At 49.1% G+C, this 20,403-nt stretch overlaps 1 protein-coding gene across 1 annotated transcript in view; it reads left to right on the top strand.

Annotated features, from left to right (window-relative positions):
• The first annotated feature begins 539 nt into the window (after positions 1 to 539).
• Positions 540 to 20,403, top strand: part of NEXMIF (neurite extension and migration factor) — a 49,747-nt gene continuing 29,883 nt past the window's right edge. The window contains 2 exon segments of the mRNA XM_031063390.1: positions 540 to 592; positions 1,003 to 1,137. The gene's annotated coding sequence lies outside the window, so the exon portion shown is untranslated.

Raw genomic sequence — 20,403 nt, 5'->3', positions numbered from 1 at the left:
TTTCAGCGTTTGGGCTGGGACTCATGGTGCTGGAGGTGCCAGTTGCATGCAGAGGATGGGAGAGTTGCCACGAGGAAAACAATAGCGTGGAAGTCCATTCCTCTCATTGCTCACCTCCCTTGTTTTCCTCAGCTACAATCAAAGGATATTTTAAGGATCCCAGCTGCCATGTTTGATGAGCGGTGATTTGGGGGTACCCCAAGCCTTAAGGAGGCTGCAGAGGAGCAGGGTGTGGGCAGAGGTGTGGGAGTAGATGGGATGGCAGGAATTCAACCCTGGCACCGTGTCAGAGGCAGCGAGCCCTGCTCGGAGCAGCTGCGTTCCCCGGGACTGCAGGAAGCCAAATGGTTTGTTTGTCTGTTTACATGGATATGTGGGACTGTGTAGGGGAAAACCACTTAGCAGAAATTCTGCTATTAAAGCAGATGGTGGGAGATTAATCTGGTTTTTAGGGGGGTACTTGCTGCTACGATGACCACGTTATTAATTCCTTCCCGTGCTAGGAGTCCTTCCATCCTTGCAGGGGATGGGGGAATTGTGTTTCCTGAAGCTCTCTCTCGGCTCCTTCCTCCCTTCCTCCCAAGCTGATGTGGTATTTTGGGAAGCAGAGGAGCGTTTTGTCAGGGTTGTTGTTGTTGCAGTTTCTCTACCCGTGCTCCTTCCATGCTGTCCTCTGCTCCAGCCCTTTCCAGTGCTCCCGTGGCAGTTCCAGCTGCCTCCATGCCCTCCTGCAGACCAGCAGCAGCCCCTCTGCTGCTGCTCAAATGCTGGTTGTTAGCCTAGATTTCCTTTTTTCCCTTCCATTTTAGAAATTGCTCTTTTTTTCCCCCCTGCCGTATCACTGACAGCCGCATTCTCCTTGACAGTTGTGATATTTGTATGTGTGCATAAAAACAGTAGGAAGCATTTATGTAGGTGTCACTAATTTAATTTAATATAATCTGATCTGGATGTATAGGGGAGGACTGCTCTGTGCTGAAAATGCTTCTCTTTATTTTACAGTCTCCATCGTCATCAAATACAACTCCTGTCATTCTCCTCTTCCATTCACCTACCCAAAGACCAAATCTGGAAATAGTAACCAAAAGAGAAGCCCACGTCACACACAGAGCAGGGAAAGGTTGAAATAATTGAAGGGTAAGTGATTTTTTTTCACTCTTATTCTGTGTGTAAAGCTACAATAGGAAGTGCAAGACTGTGTAAAGAAGCTGTTAGGCACACACACAGCTGCTCTGTGTGCAAAGTGGAAAAAATGACTGAAATGCGGCTTTGCTGATCAAAGCAAGGTGAGGGAGCGCCCGGGAGGGGCAGTTTGGAGTGCTGGTGCTGGTTCTGCTCCTGCCTGGGGGGAAGCAGGGGCTCTGCTCAGGCTGGCATGGCTGTGGCTGGTCTGAAGGAGCTCCCCAGCCGGGAGGGAGCCGGGATATTGGAGTCTCCCGCTGCTGAAGAGCTCTTGTGTCATTTCCTTCTCTCTTCCCCACTTCAAACCCCTCTCAGCTGGGGTGGTGAGCTGTGTGCTCCTGTGGGGCAGGATGTTTTGCCTTGCTGCTGCTCTCTGCAGCCCCTCAGTTCCTGGAGAGCGAGCTGGCGGTGCCTGTGCTGGGATTTTCCAAAGGGAAGCGTTGATGGGGGCTGGAGGAGGCACAGACTGACTGGCAGAGCCAGGAGGCCTCTCCTGGAAATGTTTGCCTCCAGGCTTTCCTTTCGCTGCGAGGGTGGAGGATGAGATAGGAGGAGATAGAAAATCAGCTTTGGTGCAATCCAGAACCCTGGCTGAAGCACTGGTGAGCTCCAAATGGTGGGGAGCTCGTTTTCCCACCCCATTCCAGCTCTGGGCTTGCATATATTGTATTTCCACCCATGTTCTCGTGTAGATGGACAGGATATGCCTTCACTTGCATTTGAGAACTTCTCTTTAGACATCTGGGTTTTCTGGTTTATTGCTGTTGTGGGTTTGTTGGTTTTGTTGTTTTTTTTTTTTTACCCCTGCAATGTTTGTTCATGCAAAATTCATATCTGGGAAGGGCATCTTAAATCCCTGCTTCTGAGTCAAAAAGGGAAAGTATGGAAGTGAAAAGAGAGATTGTATCGTTTAAGAAATATGATTCATGAATTAATCCTCGTCTGCTCCACCATCTGTGGCGTGTGTTTCAACACAGAAATCCTGGGCTGTATCTCTTTAAAAAGCTTTCTTCTTGCTGATTGCCTGAGTTTGCTGCAGCTCTGATGGGGAATTTGCTTCTTTCTGGGGAGAGAGTGGTGGGATTTACTCACAGCCTGGGCGGGTGCCTCCACCTGTGTCCAAGCTGGAGGTCAGCTGGACTCACCAGTTGAGGAGGCTGCAGAGCTGTTTTGGGAGGTGCCAGCTCTCTGTGGAATGCCATGAGCCTGGTGTGCAGGCAAAGCTCATGCATGGCTATTTTTGCTGTGGAATTGTGGCTGGATCTCTGGAGCAAGAGATGGGCAGTGATGGCAGGAGGTGCAGGAACCTGTCAAAATCCTTCTGAAAACAAGTGACTCTTTCTGAAATGGACTGGGGCTCCAGAAAATAAGGCACTGAGGTAGTTCCCATCCTCTGTTTCCTGGTGATGTTTTTATGATTTCTTTGTAGATAAAGAGAGAGGGGAGGTTTCCCATTTTGGTTCCCACAAAGAAGCTGCCATGCTTTGTGCTTCCAGGAGAAATGAGGGATGAGGGACACTGGGAGTTTTGGGGTGACCTTTTTCTGATTTGACTCTTTGAATTGTTTCCCAGATTTTTGCAGAGAACAACTTTCCTTTTTAAACATATTCCTCAGGTTCCTCTTCCTGAAGCAGGTCAGACCCAGGATGGCCGAGCCCTTTTCATCCTTCCTGGGCAGAGTCCCTGTTTCAATCCTGCATCCACCATCAGGGTCATTCCAGGATTGCTCCTTTTCCTGGGTGTGGGGTTTGCCCCATCCCTTTTCTCTCATGTACAGATAACAGCTGGAGTGTTTTCCCTGTTGTTCTGGAGGGGGATATGAGCTGCTGGAGGGGGTGGATGTTGGGTGGCCTCAGCCCTTGGCTTGGTGATGCTTCCCCGTGGCCACAGCCCCTCCTGTGCCAGTGCCACTGGCGTGAGCACAGCCCTGGCTGGCCCTGCTGGTGCTGATGGATGGAGGTGATGCAGAGCTGAGTCCCTCAGTGAAATACTGGGGGGTTATTGCCTTCCCATCCATCCTGTTTTCACACCTCTCTGCCTCCCTGGCTCACTGCCATCCAGCCCTGCCTTGCAGTTCCTGTTTGCTCTGGGAACTCCCACTGGACAAGGCTGGAGCAAAGCCCTGATGCTTCCCATTGCCTTGGGAGCTTCTTTTCTGATTGAACATCTAGAGCCAGGACAGGAAAGGAAAATCCCTTTTTTCAGGAGCAGCAATGAAGTGTTAAAAGGAAGGAGCATGTGGGGGATGCTCTGTCCACGTGCTGAGCCCATTGAGGCTCTTCCATGGCCCCTAAAAAATGCTTTCCCATCCCCTCCATTATCACCAATCCCTTCCTGCCCACTCACCAGGGAACTCTTGGATGTGCAGGTGCTTTGTGACACAAAAAGTCAACTCCACAAGCACCCAGAATCCCAACACTACCATAAACAGCTGTGTCTGGAGGGAAAAGGGTGTCAGCAGTGCTTCAGCAAATGTTCAGCCCAGACTGGAATCAGGAATTAGGCTGAAATACATCCCTGTCCCAGAGACAGGGCCCAGGGAAGGGCTGGAGCTGGGCCAGGGCAGGTTTAGGTTGGATTTTAGGGAAAGGTTCTGCCCCAGAGGGTGCTGGCACTGCCCAGGCTCCCCAGGGAATGGTCCCAAGGCTGCCAGAGCTGCAGGAGGGTTGGGATTCCACTCCAAGGGACAGGGATGGGATTGTGTCCTGTGCAGGACTTGGATTCAGTGATCTTGTTAGTCCCTTCCAGCCCAGGATCCCCCATGTTTCTATGGCACACCCCTGCGTGGAAAATGCTGCTGTGAACACAGATGGGTTCCTGGCCCTGTCCATCTCACCCCCACAGACACACCTGGGCATTCACAGATTTTACCAGTAACTTGTTCATTCCTCGTGTACCTTTACAGTATTTCACCATTTTGTTATTGCCTCGATCATTTTTATTTGGTGAGAGTTTCTAAGCTTGTTTCTAAGCTCCTTTACCTGCCCCATGCTAGTCTGGGAAGCTGAGATGGTTTCTTGGGGTTCTCCTGCAAACCTCCACCCCTGTCAGGTGTGTGCTGCTCCCTCCTGTGCCAGCTGATGCTGGTAATCACTTTTCCAAAGTCTCCATAAAATAAGGGTTATGGGCTTTGTGCCTGGAGAATGTCCTGTGTTTACCAGCGTTGGCATTTTTTGAATACTCTGAGCTCCCACAGAAGCTTTGCTGCTAAAAAAACCCCACCAAACCAACAAGAGGTAAAACAAATCCTATCAGAAATGGGAAACAGAAGCAGTCCAGGCAGATTCCATTTGCCACAGGTTTTACTTTTTGTTTTAAGTTTTTCTTAAAACCAGCAGCTTTTATTTAAAGTTAAAAAAAAGTATTTCTGCTCACCTTTATTTCCACCTCAGTGTGGGTCTGGTGGATGCCCCCAGCTCCTCCTCCCTCTGATCACAGTGTCCCCTGGCAGGGTGACAGTGCTGGTGCCAGAGCACATGTGACTTTCCTCCAAGGTTCCTTGTGGCCAAAGAAAGGAGGAGCATTGATTCCCCATTAATTCTTTAGGACCCCAGTGAAACAGCTGCTTGTTTCTCCTAAACAATTCTGCCAAGACGGAAATTGGCTGCTGCCTGCACGGACTTTCTGGATGGGGAAAATTAAGCAGTAATAGCTGGAAAAATAATATGGGCTATGAGATAATAGATGCCTGAGGGATAAAATTAAGCAGTATTTTACAACGAAGGAAGAGGGTTTGGCAATAAATAGTTTGCCTTTGACTTCCTTTTGTTTGCCAGAGGACTGATGTTTGGAAGAGGTTGTCCTGGGCTCTATTTTCCAAGCAGATGTAGGAAAATAGTGAAGGTATGGAGGATTTTCAGTCCCTCCCAGAAGGCTGGTGCCAGGCTGGGGTGCAGCTCACCCTGCCAGCACTGCCTGTGTGTTGGATGTGACAGGGCTGTGACACTGGAGCTGCTGTGGGAAATCCCACCCTTGCAAGGGGATGTTTAGAAGAGAATAGCAAGGGTTGGGTTTAAATGCCACGGGGAGCCCAGAAAGCCCAGGGAGGGGGGATGGCATGTTCAGCACTCCAGCAGGATCCCAGTGGAGGTGATTCCCGCTCTGCCTGGGTGCTGTGCTGTGCAGAAGCCCCTTCCCAGTAATGCCCTGGCAGTGGGGTTTGCTTTTATTCTGCCATCTCTCCGTGATGTGCTTTTCTGTAACAGCTCCATCAGCTCTGGCTGAGGAGGTCATTTGGAAATGCTCCTTTCCCCATTTCAGGGGCCTCCTCAGGGTACCACCGTGCCCTTCACTTGTGCCCAGGGAATGTGCCAAGGTGGGCTTGGAAAACGCTGTGGTTGCCTCCTGGTGCCAGTGGGAACATCCTGGGGACATCCTGGATTCCCTCTGCTCCAGGGGCACCATCCAGGGGCTTGTTCCTCCTCCCTTTGCATGAAATAAAGGCACAGTTCAAACAGAGCTGCAGCCCCTCATCCCACCTGCCCAGGGATGGATTTGGGTGCAGCAGGTCGAGATAGGAGGTCTTTAGCCCAGGCCAGCTGCTGAGAGCTTCTGATTTCACACATCTCAGGGAAAGCCTCCCTGCCAGTGGGGGGATTTCCTCAGAGTGGATGGGTCTCAGGAGAGCTCAGGGTCCTGGCTGTCCCCAGGAGCTGAGGGGGACTTGGGAATGCTCAGCACCTCTGCAAACGAGGCCAGGCTCTCTCGTGCATCCAGAATGGAATCATTAAGTCTCTGTGCATTGAGGCTCTGCTTTTATTCATGGAGTGTAATGTGATTCATTTGCCCTTTTGCTCTCGTGTTGAGAAGGCCATCATCTCGTATGCATCGCTGGCTGCAGGCACAGCCCTGCTTAGTTTTTATTTTTAGGGTTTTTGGCTGGGAGGGAACAGATATTTTCATCATGTGCAGAGTGGCTGCAGAGCTGAGTGGCCACAAAATCTGCTGCTCTCCCAGCCCTGGTGGGGAGCATTTAACTGAGCTCAGCTCTGCTTCTCCAAACCTCCTGGTGAGGATCCTTTCTCCTGCCCCAGCCCCTGGTGCCAGGGCAGTGCTGGGGGCAGGAGGGGCACAATGGGGGAGCAGCATCCTTGGGTGTCCTGGTCACACCCAGGCCCCACCAGCTCCTTCCAGAGGGGTTAAGGTGTTCACTGGGTGAAGCTGTTCACTGGGTGAAGCTGTTTACTGGGTTAAGTTGTTTACTGGGGAACCCAAACCTCAGGCTTATGGATGTGGCACAGGATCCTGTGGTAGATGTAGGATGGGACCTCGCTCTGCCTGATTAACTGATCAAAAATGGGTGAAGGACACGGTGGGTGCTCACTGCTGCAAGTGTCTTAGTGCAGCCAAAGAGGGAAATTATTCCTCCTTCGGGTTAAAAGAAGAAAGAGACCAAGCAGGGCTAGACCAGAGGATACAAAAGGATGGACAAAATGCAATTTTTTTAAATGCTAGCATGGGAAGCATCAATTAAGCCGCTAATTCCTAAAGAATATTAATGAGTAAATCAGTTGGAATCGCTGCCTCTCATAGTGGGACAGGCCCAGAGTGTTTCAGCTCTGCATGTTGGATCTGCACCTGCAGAGCAAGTCAGAAATTCCCTCCCAGCCCTGACCGTGGTGGCCAGTCCTCTTTAATCACAGAGCCCTGAACTCTGTCCTGCTGGCACAGTCCAAGTGGTCACTCTGCATGGCCCAGTGACCATCTCCAAGTCCTCAGGTGACCCTCAGGGTTTCTGATGCTGCAGGGTCACAGCAAGTGTGACAATCAATGAGAATTTACAAGCAAAGGGCAGGAGGAGGGGAGTTAACTCCATGTGTTTCTTTTCTTTTTTACCTTGCCCTCTTCTTTGTTTTTTTATCTCTCCCTATACACTTCAGAGCCCAAATCCATGCTGGGAAGGACCCACACAAAGCAACATCTGAGGCACAGGTGAGGGGCAAGGCGTGAGTGTAGTGCTTAAATTGATGATTTTCTTACACTTTGTCGATGGGGAGGCATAAAAGAGGGTCAGGTGTGGATAAAGATAAGGGGGATAGCATTTTCAGGAGAGCTTGGAGCCAGGAGCAGTTTGGGAAGGGGAGGTTTTTAGCCTCCAACGATTTGGGAAGACAAAAGAGGTGGAAGCAGGGAGGCAACAACGCCGACCTTCTCCGCTCTTTGTTTGCAAGAAATGCACAAATCGCTGCTGGTATTGCTGAGTGCTTTCCTGCTGCTCTGTGGCTTGATTTGGAGCTGCAGCCCTTCCAAGCCTGGTTCCTGGCTTCCAAAAAAAAAAACTCCAAAAACCCAGAAACCCAAACAAAACAACCAAACAAATCCTGTCTGACAGAATCGTAATCGTTCTCTCCGTGGTGCCCACTGGGAGCACCAGGACACCAACACCTTCACCTTGCATCAAGCTTAGATCCTGGCTGGATTTGGTGCACATTAGTGCATTTTGGAGAGTTCTAGAAAGGTCAGAAACAGAGAAGAAGCTCTAATAGCAGTGCAGCAACCAGCTGGCTGCGTTGGGTTTCATTTCAGTGCCATAGTAACACCAGGAGCCCCGGTGTCAGTACCGTGCCCACTGCATGCCAGTGCCCCCCTCTTTTTGTCAGGAGACAAGCCCATAAGAAGGTATTTTCTTCCTGAAGAATTTCTCTGAGGCAGTAATGGGCTTTTTGGAGGGTTTGGTGCTCGTACCCAGAGATGTAAGGTGGGTGATTTACAAGGCACTGTGCAAATGCCAAATTGTTAGGCAGAACTGCTGCTGATTTAGAAGGCAGTTAAAGCTCTGAATGTGCCAAGTGCCAGTAGAGTGTTTCTACAGATGGAATAACTGGAAATATTGGAGAGATTCCAAAGGTTTAATCAAATTCAACCAGGTTTTTTCCCCCTTTTTTTTTTTCTTTTCTTTTCTTTTTTTTTTTAACTGCAGAATTCTCTGAGGAATGCTGGTTGAAATAGTAGATTATTCCACTGCCTTTGGTACCGTGGGGGAGATTTTTACAGATGAATATAAAGCAAACACACAAGACTTTGAAGCAAACACATCAGTGGGTCTATAAACGAGCAGCAATGCCCTGAAATGCTGGACCAGAGCAGGGAACATCTCAGATTTCCTGGCAGGAGGTTTCTTGGAAGCAGGATGATGGGTTTGCAGTCCCTCAGCACAAAGGGAAGTGGCAGCCACAGTGTCCCTGGTCCAGTTCTGCTGGACCCAGGCAGGTTTTGGTGGCATTCTGGGCATCCTCTCCGTGCTCACAGTGCAGTGCTGGGACATGCATATGTTTCTGCACAGATGCCCACCTTCCTCTAGTCTTGTTGACAGCCTTTCCAAGGCTTCTTATTTAGCCAGACCATATGTGCTTGGGCATGGAGATAGTGGGATGTGGAAAGAGCAGCACATTATCCTTGGGCTGCAAACACCATCAGGAGCAGTTCCCAGCAAACTCTGCTGGTGCAGAGATCCAGAGCTGCTGATCCTGCATTGCAGGGCACACAGAGCCATCAGGGGCAATTCCTCCCCTCATTTGTCAAAACCAGGGTCCAGAAAGCCATTTCCCTTTGTTCCAGCCCCAAACCAGCTCTCACTGTCCACTCCTTGAATATTCCTCCACAGCATGGATGGAGGCCATGGGGGACAGGGGAAATGGTGTCTCCAGATGAAGCTTGGCTGCTAAGGACCAAGCTGGGGAAAGGATTGGAGATTTTTCCATGGGTTTTTCCTTGTTGGTGCAGAAAATGAAGATGCCATCTCATTTCTGGCAGCAGGGTTTTGTTTGGGGTGAGGTGGCAGGGCCAGGGTGTGGCTGTGAGGAGTGGCTGTCCCAGGAGCAGTGCTGGCACAGAGATGGAGCTTTTGCTGGGTGGGAGCTTTTTTCAGCAGAATTTTTGGGTTTTGCAGACGGCCTGATTGCATCCATTAATTGTCATTTGTTTATTCTTGTAAGAGGAGAAGTTCACTGCTTTTCCTGGAGTGTTTGGTATTGATCCTCCCTGGAGTTGGGGACTGTCCCTCGGAGGCGCTGCCATGCCCAGCACAGACCCTGTGTGGCTCTGAGCTGTGTTTCTCACGGAATAAATGGCTCCAAAGCCATTAGCCTCAGTGCCACAGTCTGCTGCTCCTGCTTTCCTGCCCCCACCTCCCCCCTGCCATTGATCCAGCCTGCTCCCTGCTTGCTGCAGCCAGGGCTGCCTCTGCTGCTGCGCACAAATTGCCTCAAAATTGAATTGGTTAAAACCATTTCATAAACATTCCCTCCCCTTCCTGATCCTGGCCCCTGTGCCAGCCAGAGCTGGAGCTTTCATGTGATTTTACCTGGCCAAAGGGTGGGGCAAGATTCCTGATTTTATGGGTGTGTTTGTGTGGGGTTTTTTTTAAAAGTCAGTGTGAAAATTAAAGCTGATGTGGTTATAGGAATCAGGTCCCTGAAGAAGCTGTTGTCTGTCTATGGATCTGTGTCCTTGGTGGTGTGTCCTGCTCAAAGGATGTCCTGGTGTGCCTCAGCTCCTCTTGGCTTTGCAGGGATTGGGATTCTCTCTGTGCCATGTGCCACCAGCCCCTCTGAGATGAGAGCTCTGTCATGCTCTGCCATGCTGGGCAGTGCTCTGGCAGCTTTGAGGCACCAGGATCATTGTTTTCCTGCTGCTGATGTTGTGATCTGGTCAGAGGCAGTGGGGAGATGTGGAATTGTGATGCTTTGGAGATGTTTAACTGCTGTGACACCCCAGGGTGCAGCAGGTCCACAGCAGGATGGTGATGATGCCCAGGATTTTGGAGCACAGCCCTCCAGAGCACTGGGGGCTGCAGGGAGGAGTTGAGCCCCTGCTCCCCTCGCTGGAGCTGGGGAGATGTGCTCACCTGCTGAGGTGTGGATGCTGGAGCTGAGGAGATGTGCTCACCTGCTGAGGTGCAGGTGCCTCTGCCTGGGGCTGCAGGAGCACCCTGAGCCAGTGACACAGGAGCTCTGTGTCAGACACATCCAAACACAGCTGTGCTGATGCCAAAAAGTCTTTTTTTGTAAGGGCTGTGGAAAGACGGCTTGGAAATAAGAAATGGCTTTAAGTGTCACCCCAAAAGGGTGTGTTTGTACAAAAGGTGGCACAGTGCTCCCAGCAGCTGGAGGTGTTCCATTGTCCCTCATTCAGCACCACCCCTCCAAACTCCTCCTGACACCAGACTCTCTCCCAAGAGCCCTTTGCAGCAGTGCTTATCTCAAGTGCTGCTATATCAGGATCCATCGATCTTGTCACAAGATCATCTGCGCCCAGTGGAAGCTCTGAGGGTGGAGAAGTGACAGAGCTCCCTGCTCCCCTGGGCCTGCTCCTGGTGCTGCTGGGGGCTGGATCAGGGTGGCACTGCTTGGATCTTCCCTGTGGGCTGTGACCCATCCCAGAGCATCCCCAGCGTGGAGGGCCCAGCCCAAGGTGAGCATCTGATAGAGGGATCTCCTCCAGCCAGGTCTCTTGGAGATCTGTATCACACCTGAGATAGCTCAGCTGCCTTAGAAGTATAAAATCAGCACGATGGCTTCTGTGGTAGTGTTAGAAACACTAACCTAGGAAAGTTTTAATAAAAGGCAAAATAACAAAACTCTTTACAGAGAAAACCCAAGCCAGGTGCAAGAGGTTCTTGCTCTGGTAGAACCCCTCACACCAGCCATTAGTTCCTTTGTTCTCTTCTTTTTCTAGTAAATTACTTAGGTGGGACTTTTTGGCTCCTGTCCAATTGTCCATCCTTAAGTTTGAGGTGAAGTCCCCCAGGTCCTATGAGGTGTCTTTCCAATAATTGAGGAGAGAAACTTCTGAGCTTTTTTCCTTTTTAGAGACAAAGAATAGATTTGTCACTCTGTAAACAAGGGGCACATTCCTACAATCATCTGTCTCCAGGAGGTGACAGGGCCCAGCTGAGTGTCAGTCCTCTGGCACCCCCTTAGCCAGTTAGCAAATCCTTGTGGAAACCTGCCTGAATTCAGCCTTCTCCTGGGATTCCTGCCCTTGCCCAGGGCTCCTGGTCCTGCAGTCTCTGGAACAGCCCTTGCACATCCTGCAGAATATCCTGCCTGGGCCTTCCCAACACTTGAAAGTTTCCTTTTGTGTTACACTGCAAGCTGTTTGAGCAAGCTCCTGCAGGAGTCTCTGCCATGCCTACAGATCTCCCTCAACTCTCCTCTGACACTGTCTGGGAGGTGATGGTGATGGTGTGGAAGCCAGCAGACACGTCTGGCACTGTGAGGCCTCCTGGTGCCCTCACCCTGTGGCCTCTCTGCCTGTTGTGGCTCTTCCACGTTTGTCTCTTGATGGCAAACGTGGTGCTGCTGCACCCAGGCAATTTTTCTGTGTCATGGCTTCTGTACAGGCTTCTTCTTTGGGTATTTCCCATAGAATAATGATTATTAGAAATCAGTGTGGCTAATGGTGGTGAGGGCCTGGCCCAGAGCAGCTGTAGCTGCCCCTGGATCCCTGGAAGTCTCCAAGGCCAGGTTGGACAAGGCTTGGAGCAACCTGGGATAATGAAAGGTGTCCCTGTCCATGGCAGGGGATGGAATAAGATGTTCTTTAAGGTCCCTGCTAACCCAAGCAATTCTCTAAGTCTTATTGACAGCCCTGAAGCTCACCCAGAGAGCCCAACACCGGTGGTGCAAATTTATTTGCACATTTTAGTTCAGACCACCTTCAAGCACAGACAGCAATTTCAGTTTCTGTAGGTGTTGTCACTCCTGTTGTCCTCTCAGGCAGGAGGTGGCCGTGCTGGCAGGCTCAAAGCAGGCTCAGCCATAAACCTTGTCAGGAAATCCTTGCTTTACTCCTGCTCTGGGGCCAGCCTGGAGCTGGAGGTGAGGTGCTGCTGCCAAGTTGTGGTCCCAGCCCCTCCTCTCATCCTCAAACTCCTCCTTTACATCTGTTTTGAAATGTTATTACCCCTGGAGCCTGATTCCCTCTCTTCTCCCAAGAAAAAGAGGAGGAAATTTGCCTGGACAATGCGGTGTGTCCATGTTTTACAGCACTGACCTTGTGTGCCACAGCCAGGTGCCACCCCAAATCTGCTGAGGTTGGCTTGGCTGTGTCATCCTGCCCTTGCTGGAGAGGACAGGACAGGACAGGACAGGGGGTGACACGAGGTTCAGCCTGAAGCCCCTCACCTGAGGGGCCTCTGAACTCAGGCAAACTGAGGGCTCCCCATTGAGGTTTCCAAAGGAGAGAGGTGGAATCCCACCCCAAAATGAGGTTATAAACCAGCATCTCCTCTTCTGGGACAAGTGCCCCAAAGAACAATGTTTTGAGTCTCTCTCTCTCAGGTTTTAATCTTGTTTTCAGATGGAACAGAACATTTCTTTCCAAGGAAGCAGAGAAAGCATGAACTGTCTCTTCCACTCAGTGGGGATTTTTTGGTCAGCTCCTGGTGGTTGTTCCCCTGCCTTGGAGCTGGCAGGGAGGCACTGGGCTGTCCCTGGAGCCATCACCCACCTGGGACCTGCTTCTGCTCTTCCCTCCTTCCCTTCCCACACCACCCAGGGCTCATCCTGTGGCTCTTGGCCAGACAAGGAATTTAGTATTCAGGAAGTTGGGAAGTTTGACTGTCCTTGGTCTAATTAGTTCCTTAAGCACAGGGGAGCTCAGATCACAGTTCAAATGGCTGTAATTTGAGCGAGCTTGAGACAATAGGAGAGGATTAAGTAGCAAAATTGTGTCTATTACTTTGGCCAAAAAAAAGGAAAAACTATTCAATTTGAGTAGAATATATAATTTTCTGAGCATGAGGGCTAGGTATTAATGTGGGCTTGGCAGAGTTCATCATTTGTAAGACTGCACTGAGGGTTCTTCATGTGCTGAGATCTGAGATCAAGGCTGGAAGTCAAGCACAACTTTCTGCAAATTCTCCTGCGAACAAATAATTGGCCTCAACAAAGAGGTGGCTGGGGAAGATTTAATTGGTCATTTTTCTAGGAGGTCCTCCTGAATGGTCTTCTGGTCTTAAACCCTGTGGATGTCTATAAAATTTTGGAGGTGGCTTTTCTCAGAGAAGGGCCCTGCAAGCCTCAGCCTCCCTTTTCCAGGCTAAGAGCTCCCTGAAGGGGATCCATCTCCAGGGGTCTCTGCACTCAAAAGGGCGTGGTAGAAACACAAAAGCCCAAAAACGCCCTGGGGATTCAAAATGATGCAACCTGGAGTGAAAGCCTGGCTCTGTTGGCAGCAGATGTTGGAATCCAGGTGTTCTGCAGCCCTGGGAGTCCTGAGTGGTGTTTTCATGCTTTTAGTGCCATTGTGCAAGGCATGGCTGAGGGACAGAATCGTTCTTTGTCCATCTAGAATGGGTAAATGGTGTATTTTTTTTTTTTTTTTTTTTTTTTTAATACTGTGTGCCTGCATCTGTTCCGATAGGGGAAAAACAATGCTAATTGGAACATTGGAAAGGGTTTGGAATGAATGAGAACAAACATTACCAGGCTGAGAAATTTAAAGGGAATTTAGTCAAAATATCTGAGTTTAAGGACTTCCAGGAGTGGTTTTGATTGGCTTAAACTAGAGCATGGTGAGAATAAAAGGCCTTTGATGGCTGATTTCTGAATTAGCTGAACTCGCAGGGCAGTGTGGGAGCATGGGTTGGGTCATGGGATTATTTTGATTGGAAAAGCCCTTTAAGATCTTTGAGTCCAGCCATTGCTCCAAGGCCACCTCAAAACCCGTGTCCCCAAGTGCCACATCCACATGGCTGTAAATCCCTGCAGGGATGGGCACTCCACCACTGCCCTGGGCAGCTGTGCCAGGGCTGGGCAGCCCTTTGGGGGAAGAAATTTTCCCTATTATCCAATAGGGAAACACCTTGAGGGCAGGGATGTCCTGCTACTGCTTTTATTTTCCTGTAAAAAATCAGGTTTAGCATTGCACAGATAATGCAGGAAAACCACCCAGTTTTGTCCTTTCTTGCTGTCCCACTGTGGTCTGTGACCTGTGAGGGTTCAGAAGGTGTTGGATCAGCAGATCCCTGCTGGAACCAGGTCCTTCCCAAGCCAGCCAGGATTCCAGGGAGCATTAAATAGAGCTCTTGTTGCTGCAGGTACTCCTGCTGCACTGGGCGATGTGCTGAGGTACCAGGCAGCTGTGGTTGTATTTTCTGCATGGATAAAGAGGTTCCTGCTCAGGCATACTTAGCATTTATAAAGCTTTTGGCTGAGAATTTGCTGTGCAGGGCAGAGGGACACAGAGACACTCTAAAGCTGCCTCCAGTCTCCTTTGAAGCCTGGGCAGAGGTTATGTTTACTGGTGTTTTTTTAATTTTGGCTTATTTCTTCAGGTCTGCCCTTTTTTTTCTCCTCTAACCTGCATGCTTGTGCTTGCTTGGTTCTCCTGCTGGCCACCTTTAAATCAACCAGAGAACAATGCACTGGCTTCACCAGCATTTCATTTATTCCTCCTGTGGTGCCTTCTTTGCTTGAAGCCTCTCAGTAGGCAAAGGGTTAAACAGCATCCTTATGGTTCTTCCAGTTACCCCATCAGGACTGTTTAAAAATTAGCTTCTCCCCACTTACTGCACTATAATTAGGATCCAGGAGTTGTGGGGAATGATTTCACAAAGTGACTTGGTGTACTCGCCCGTGCACCCCAGGGAGCCAGGCAATTATGCATACATAATTCCACTCTTTGAATATTTTCTCTTTCTCTGCATAATTTCTCTCTATTCATCTTTCCAGTGTCCTTCTGAGATAAACTTAGAAGTCTCAGCTTTCAGAATTTAAAAAAAGCTCCTGTGCCTGCATGTGCACTATTTGCATTTGAGCCAGCAGCCGTTCTGGGGGCTGTGGCAGAGGGGAGAGGAGGGCAAGGAGCTGGGCAAGGAGGCAGGAGAATCCCTCCAGTGCTGCTGGGCAAGGCTCAGACGGAGGCTGGCAGTCGCTGAATAGAATCACAGAATTGTTCAGGGTGGAAAAGCCCTCTCAGATCCAGTCCAGCTCTGCCAAGGCCACCACTGACCCCAAGTGTCCCCAAGTGCCACATCCACATGAAATCCCTCCAGGGATGGGGATTCCTCTGCTGCCAGGGCTGGACAAACCTTTGCGCAAAGAAATTTCTCCTAAAATCCATTCTAAACCTCAACAAAAGATTATGGCTTTGAGTAACACGATCTAGTGAAAGATGCCCCTGCTCAGAGCTGGGGCTTTGGTTTGGGATGATTTTTAGGAGGTTCCCTCCAGGGATATTTTGGAGCTGCCCCTTTCAGGGGTGTGTTCTGGTTCTCATGTGTGTGCTGTTCTCAGGGAAATCATTGCAGCCTGGCAGGGGAGCAGAAGTGACTGCAGCATCAGTTTATCTCTATAAACTTGCTGTTGACATGATGCAATTTCTCCTGCTTGCAGTGTAGCTGTAGAGCAGCAAAGTTGTGATAAAAGACAACTTGTTGAAGGGATTCTTTGTCACTCTCATGATTCATCTACAATTCCTTTTTTTCCCTGGCCAGGAGTGCTTTGCAATTATCCCTGCATTTGATGCCTGTTCCTTCTTCCCCCCCCCCACCTTTCTTTCTTCCTGATTCAAGTTCCCAATTCATTCTCTCTTCCTTTTAGCTTCTTCTCCCTTTTTTTCTATTTTATCCACCACCCTCTCAAGGCACTGGAGCTGTAAGTGCTTCACTGTGGTCTGAGGAAAAGCCACTGTTCTACTTCCCAAAGAAAGCTCATTGTGTAGTGCCCTGAAAAATGGTTTAAACAACACAAGGGAATAAAGGCACCACATTGCTCTGGAAGTTTTCTTTTCTTTTCCTTTTTTATTTTTTATTTTTTAAGGAATAATGCATAAGCTGCTAGGAGAGGGCAGAAATGTCTCCTGCTTCTCTCTGGTTGTGCCTGTCAGGCTGTGAAATTCTAAGGAAACCTGTGTTTGTACATGGGAGCTTGAAAGCCGGACACCCCACCTCCAAACCTTTGCTGTTCTCGGCATTATCCTCATAAGCCTAACAAAAAAAATCCTCAGATTGTTCCCAAACAGCACAGAATCAAAGCTTACAAGGCACTAGTGTAATTACTTGCTTTCTTTTTTGGTGCCAGTTTATTGCCATCTTATGTAAGACACTCCAGCACGTTCAAAGGCGCTTTTTAGCAGTGAGAGCTCAGTGATTCCACTCTCAGCAGAGTTACTGGGGGCTGGCAGCTGGACAGGGATGGGTTTGGATCCTGGCTCCAGTTCTGCAAGTGGCCAGAGGCCCTGGGTGTGCCAGAGCCAGCCCTGCTGGATCCTCTCAGCCCCCCAGCCCCTGGTACATGCTGGACCCACCTGCAGCACCTCACCCCTGGTACATCCATCCCTTCCTGGCCAAAAAGGCTTTCAGGCACCATTTCAGATTTATTTAGTCAGTTAGTCAAGTATGTGCATGGGGCTTTTAAAATTAAGATTATTAAAAATATATTATGCATCTATTTATACATCTATCTTAATATATTTATATATAATATTTTATATACAAAATAGTAAATATAAATGTATGTGTAATATAATATTAAAATATTATAACATAATATCATAATATAGACATATATGTATATAATATGATAATATGATAATATGATATACATAGAAAATATGTAGATAAATATACATATATTTATATTTAATACTTTATATAAAAATACATATATGTGTGTATTTTTATATACATACTATATATCTATTGCATATTTATTTATATTATGCATTTAGAAGTTGCATAAAGCTAATGACACCTTTAATAGGGTAATTATTATCATGACTGTTACTATTGCCATTATCATCATCATCCCTGTTCTCTTCCCTCCTCATCGTTGTCATTATCAGCTCCATTCCTGGGGTTTCCCTGCTGGCAGATGTGCTGCTGAGCCCTGGGGTGGTGAGCAGTGCTCCCTGTGTGTGCCAGGGTCAGGGAGTGCAGGGCAGTGCTGCCTCCTGGTTTGACATCAGGATCTTTATCCACAGGGATTGCCCCTCTGAGCCTTGTCCTTTGCCCAGCTCTTGGTGGAAAGGGAATTTTGGGGTGGGATTTTGTCAGCTCTTCCCATCTCTGCTCAGCATGGCCACTGTGGCATCACTGTGTTTAAATAAAAGGAACTTTAAATTCAGTCTTCTTTTCACCACTGATGGATGTGGACAGTGAATATTCACCAGTTCCACTTCCATGTTTGGTTACTTTTCCAGAGATTTCTTTCCACTCATACAGCTGAGGGAGCTGGGAAAGGGGCTCAGTCTGGAGAAAAAGGGGATCAGGGGGGACCTTGTGGCTCTGCACAATTCCTGACAGGAGGGGACAGCTGGGGGAATTTGGGATCTTACCCCAGGGAACAGGGACAGGAGGAGAGGGAACAGCCTCAGGCTGGGCTGGGGAAGGTTTAGATTGGATATTGAGGAAAATTTCTCCATGGAAAAGGCTGCCCAGCCCTGGCATGAGCTGTCCAGGGCAGTGGAGGAATCATTGTCCCTGAAGGGAATGAAAAGCTGTGTAGATGTGGCACCTGGGGACATGGGGTGATGGTGGCCTTGGCAGTGCTGTGGGAATGGCTGGACTCAAAGATCTTAGAGGGCTTTTCCTTCCTAAGCAATTCCATGATTCTCTGATTTTATGGCTTCAAACAATGATGCAAATTTGGTGCAGCTTAAACACAGAAGAGAGAAATTCAAACAAAATAGCTCTTTAATTGAAGCTAATAAAGAGGAAATGTTTATTTTGCTCATATCTGTGTTGTGCTGTTCTCAAGCCTTAAGCTGCACCTAAATCTACTTGTGTTTCCATGTGAACATTTATTCCTATTTTGGTTTGTGCTCTGCTTCCCCAAAACACAGGCAGGGTGCAAGGGTAGGAATGTTCCTGCCTAGCAGAGCCACCTTTGTGGAGTGAAATGCAAATCTTGTTTTGTTTGCAGTAGTGCTGCAGCCAGTGTGATTATTTTAGTTATAACATCAGAAGGAAAATCACCCTTGGTCCATACAGTGTGTGAGTGTCAGCTTTAAAACTGGGAGGTGATGGAGAGTTTGTGGCTTGGTAGGGAGGAAACCCAAGGTGGATTTACTGCAGTCTCCAGCCCGTGGAACCAGGTGACAGACACTGCCCAGGAATTGTTGTTATGATCTAAACTGCACAGAGATACCATGAGCTGAATTTCTGTGATTGAATTTCTGTGATCTCTCCTGCTTTTCAGCTGTCTCCAGCAGGATTCTGGGAATGCTCAACTTAGTGGAGTTGAGACAGGCTCTTCCTGGTGAAAAATCATTGTAGAAAACCAGGCCCAAGTTGTGATCCCAGCCACAGCATCCATGGACTCATCACCTGAGGGGTTTGGAGACCCCAAGGGGAAGCTCCACCTTTGGCAGAGGAGGTGTTGGGGACAGAGGAGGCGTTGGGGACACAGGGACTGCGTCCAGGCTGGTGACACACGTGTGGCTCATGTACCCAAGCTGCTCTGGCCCAGAGTTGCCAATCTGGACTCCACAGAGTTCTCTGGAAGCTGCATCTTGGCAAGCAGGGGCTGGTGACAGATGCTCATTCTTTGTTTTTCCCGGGATAAACACGGCCAGGCTTTTGGAGGTTGTTATTATTAGCGCTGGTGTTCCAGGCTTTTCAGGACACTGTGCCTCTGCCACGCCTCCTCTCCCGGGACAAGGAGGACATGGAGGGGCTGGAGAGAAGGGAATGGAACTGGGAACAAGCTCAGCTTGGAGCAAAGGAGGCTCAGGGGGGACCTTGTGCCTCTGCACAGCTCCTAACAGGAGGGGACAGCTGGGGGGATTGGCTGTGCTCCAGGGAACAGGGACAGGAGGAGAGGGAACGGCCCCAGGCTGGGCCAGGGGAGGTTTAGACTGGATAGTGGGAAAAATTTCTTCACTGGGATAGTGGTTAATCATTGAAACAGACTGCCCCAGGGCAGTGGTGGAGTCCCCATCCCTGAAAGTGTCCAAACCCCAAGTGTTTGTGGCACATGTGGCATTCCTTATTTGTCATGGTGGTGTCCAGGTGAGGGCTGGACTTGGTGATCTTGGAGGTCATTTTCCAACCTTGGCGATCCCGTGGTTCTCCTCTGGTTCAACCCCAGATTCCAGACTGCCAGCTCTTGGGCTGCCTTCAGAGCCCTGCTCCTCCTGCTTTTTCCCAGTGGCACAGATTCCCAGGGGCGTGTGAGGTTTTTAAACACTTTCTGTGACAGCCCTGTCAGCCACGGGAGACGCAGCATCGCAGCTCTTCCTGCACAGCCTGCCTGGCACAGGGAAAGCCTCTTCCAGCCCTCCTGCCTGCAGCCACGGGGGCCGTGTGGGGCAGGGACACTTCTGCACTTTGTGCTTTCATTATCTGAACGTGCCTGAGCTATTTCTGCATCTGGCACTCAGGGGGAAGCAGCAGCTCCATGTTTGTTTCCTCACCTTGTCTGCTTCCCTTGGAACTCACACAGGATTTACATGGAGCCTCTCCCTTGCCTGTCCAGGTGTTCCTGCTGGTGTTACTTGTTACTATGATATTTTCTGAAAAATCCCTTCACCAGGATTTCTTCTCCTGGGAAGGTGAGAAGCCTCAGCTTCTCCACGTTTTGCTGCTCTGGAATGAGGTCTGGAGAGTGTTTATCCGAACATGTGAATTGGTTTTAATTAATGACCAATCACCATCAGCTGTGTCAGACTCTGAGGAGTCAGTCACGAGTTTTTATTCTCATTCTTTGCTAGCCTTCTGATGTATCCTTTCTCTTTCTTTAGTATAGTTTTAGTATAGCATAATATAATATAATATAATATAAATATGATATAATGTGATATAATGTAATGTGATATGATGTAATATAATGTAATATAATAAATATAACATAACATAACATAATATATAGAATATCATGTAATATAATATAAATCAGCCTTCTGAGAACATGGAGTCAAATTCTCATCTCTCACCTCATCCCGGGGACCCTCACAAACACCACAGTTACTCTCCTCCTCCTCCTCCTCCTCCTCCTGTTTCCCTGCCTGTGTTGCAGCACCTGTTGTGCTCTGCACAAATGAGAGTGTGACATTTTCCCAGCAGGGCTCCTGTGGGGCTCTGAGCCCTGCAGGGCTGGATCCTGCCCAGGCTACAAGGGTGACAGCAGGGCAGGGTCTGCTGAGCTGAGATGCTCCCAGGTGGCTGCTCCTTCACACCTGGATTAACAGCTGGCATTGAGTAATTACCAGCATCATGAGGTGCCACCACCAGCTGCATCAAAAGGTTGTTGCTTTGGTTCCTGAGGTGCTGTTTAG

This window comes from Geospiza fortis, unplaced genomic scaffold (genome assembly GCF_000277835.1).
Source record: "Geospiza fortis unplaced genomic scaffold, GeoFor_1.0 scaffold117, whole genome shotgun sequence".
NCBI lineage: Eukaryota > Metazoa > Chordata > Aves > Passeriformes > Thraupidae > Geospiza > Geospiza fortis.
Note: the sequence above shows the minus strand (reverse complement) of the source record. Positions and strands in the feature narration are given on the sequence as shown.